Here is a 2,971-nt window from a genome sequence, read left to right as displayed (position 1 = left end):
GTTTGAGAAGCTGTGGGGCCAGAGGCACCCGCAGGCCTGCGTTCCCTGAAGCAGACTGCAGGCCCAGATGCCTGTGGCTCCTCGGGGAGCACTTGCAGGGCAGCTGTGGGGCAGCACTTGTGGGGAAGATGTGACCCAGAGGCCCGCTGTTCCTCAGGGAGCACTTGAGGGGCAGCTGTGGGGCCAGGGGCACCCGCAGGCCTGCCTTCCCTGGGGGGAGACGGCAGGCCCAGAGGCCTGCGGTTCCTCGGGGAGCGCTTGCGGGGCAGCCGTGGGGCAGCACTGGGGCAACACTTGTGGGGCAGATGTGACCCAGAGGCCCCGCTGTTCCTCGGGGAGCACTTGTGGAGCAGCTCTGGGGCCCTGCGGGGCAGCTGTGGGGCCAGGGGCACCCGCAGGCCTGCCTTCCCTGGGGGGAGATGGCAGGCCCAGAGGCCTGCGGTTCCTCGGGGAGCGCTTGCGGGGCAGCCGTGGGGCAGCACTGGGGCAGCACTTGTGGGGCAGATGTGACCCAGAGGCCCCGCTGTTCCTCGGGGAGCACTTGTGGAGCAGCTGTGGGGCCCTGCGGGGCAGCTGTGGGGGCAGGGGCACCCGCAGGCCTGCCTTCCCTGGGGGGAGACGGCAGGCCCAGAGGCCTGCGGTTCCTCGGGGAGCGCTTGCGGGGCAGCCGTGGGGCAGCACTGGGGCAGCACTTGTGGGGCAGATGTGACCCAGAGGCCCCGCTGTTCCTCGGGGAGCACTTGTGGAGCAGCTCTGGGGCCCTGCGGGGCAGCTGTGGGGCCAGGGGCACCCGCAGGCCTGCCTTCCCTGGGGGGAGACGGCAGGCCCAGAGGCCTGCGGTTCCTCGGGGAGCGCTTGCGGGGCAGCCGTGGGGCAGCACTGGGGCAGCACTTGTGGGGCAGATGTGACCCAGAGGCCCCGCTGTTCCTCGGGGAGCACTTGTGGAGTAGCTCTGGGGCCCTGCGGGGCAGCTGTGGGGCCAGGGGCACCCGCAGGCCTGCCTTCCCTGGGGGGAGACGGCAGGCCCAGAGGCCTGCGGTTCCTCGGGGAGCGCTTGCGGGGCAGCCGTGGGGCAGCACGGGGGCAGTACTTGTGGGGCAGATGTGACCCAGAAGCCTGCTGTTCCTCGGGGAGCACTTGCAAGGCTGCTGTGGGGCAGCCCTTGTTGGGCAGATGTGACCCAGAGGCCCGCTGTTCCTCAGGGAGCACTTGCGGATCAGCCGTGGGGCAGAGTTTGAGAAGCTGTGGGGCCAGAGGCACCCGCAGGCCTGCGTTCCCTGAAGCAGACTGCAGGCCCAGAGGCCTGCGGTTCCTCGGGGAGCGCTTGCGGGGCAGCCGTGGGGCAGCACTGGGGCAGCACTTGTGGGGCAGATGTGACCCAGAGGCCCCGCTGTTCCTCGGGGGAGCACTTGTGGAGTAGCTCTGGGACCCTGCGGGGCAGCTGTGGGGCCAGGGGCACCCGCAGGCCTGCCTTCCCTGGGGGGAGACGGCAGGCCCAGAGGCCTGCGGTTCCTCGGGGAGCGCTTGCGGGGCAGCCGTGGGGCAGCACGGGGGGCAGTACTTGTGGGGCAGATGTGACCCAGAAGCCTGCTGTTCCTCGGGGAGCACTTGCAAGGCTGCTGTGGGGCAGCCCTTGTTGGGCAGATGTGACCCAGAGGCCCGCTGTTCCTCAGGGAGCACTGGAGGGGCAACTGTGGGGCCAGGGGCACCCGCAGGCCTCTCTTTCCTGGGCGGAGACGGCAGGCCCAAGGCATGCTGTTCCTCGGGGAGCACTTGCGGAGCAGCCGTGGGGCACCGGTGGGGAAGCTGTGGGGCCAGAGGCACCCGCCGGCCTGAGTTCCCTGGAAGCAGACTGCAGGCCCAGATGCCTGCGGTTCCTCGGGGAGCACTCGCGGGGCAGCCGTGGGGCAGCACTTGTGGGGCAGATGTGACCCAGAAGCCTGCTGTTCCTCGGGGAGCACTTGCAAGGCTGCTGTGGGGCACTGGTGGGGAAGCTGTGGGGCCAGGGGCACCCGCAGGCCTGCCTTCCCTGGGGGGAGACGGCAGGCCCAGAGGCCTGCGGTTCCTCAGGGAGCACTTGTGGGTCAGCCGTGGGGCAGCACTGGGGCAGCACTTGTGGGGCAGATGTGACCCAGAGGCCCCGCTGTTCCTCGGGGAGCACTTGTGGAGCAGCTGTGGGGCCCTGCGGGGCAGCTGTGGGGGCAGGGGCACCCACATGTCTGCCTTCCCTGGGGGGAGACGGCAGGCCCAGAGGCCTGCGGTTCCTCGGGGAGCGCTTGCGGGGCAGCCGTGGGGCAGCACTGGGGCAGCACTTGTGGGGCAGATGTGACCCAGAGGCCCCCGCTGTTCCTCGGGGAGCACTTGCAAGGCTGCTGTGGGGCACTGGTGGGGAAGCTGTGGGGCCGGGGGCACCCGCAGGCCTGTCTTTCCTGAGGGCAGACGGCAGGCCCGAGGCATGCTGTTCCTCGGGGAGCACTTGCGGGGCAGCCGTGGGGGCAGTACTTGTGGGGCAGATGTGACCCAGAAGCCTGCTGTTCCTCGGGGAGCACTTGCAAGGCTGCTGTGGGGCACTGGTGGGGAAGCTGTGGGGCCGGGGGGCACCCGCAGGCCTGTCTTCCCTGGGGGGAGACGGCAGGCCCAGAGGCCTGCGGTTCCTCGGGGAGCGCTTGCGGGGCGGCCGTGGGGCAGCCGTGGGGGCAGTACTTGTGGGGCAGATGTGACCCAGAAGCCTGCTGTTCCTCGGGGAGCACTTGCAAGGCTGCTGTGGGGCACTGGTGGGGAAGCTGTGGGGCCGGGGGCACCCGCAGGCCTGTCTTCCCTGGGGGGAGACGGCAGGCCCAGAGGCCTGCGGTTCCTCGGGGAGCGCTTGCGGGGCAGCCGTGGGGCAGCACGGGGGCAGTACTTGTGGGGCAGATGTGACCCAGAAGCCTGCTGTTCCTCGGGGAGCACTTGCAAGGCTGCTGTGGGGCAC

Source organism: Rissa tridactyla, unplaced genomic scaffold (genome assembly GCF_028500815.1).
Source record: "Rissa tridactyla isolate bRisTri1 unplaced genomic scaffold, bRisTri1.patW.cur.20221130 scaffold_81, whole genome shotgun sequence".
Lineage (NCBI taxonomy): Eukaryota > Metazoa > Chordata > Aves > Charadriiformes > Laridae > Rissa > Rissa tridactyla.
This window is presented reverse-complemented; position numbering follows the sequence as displayed.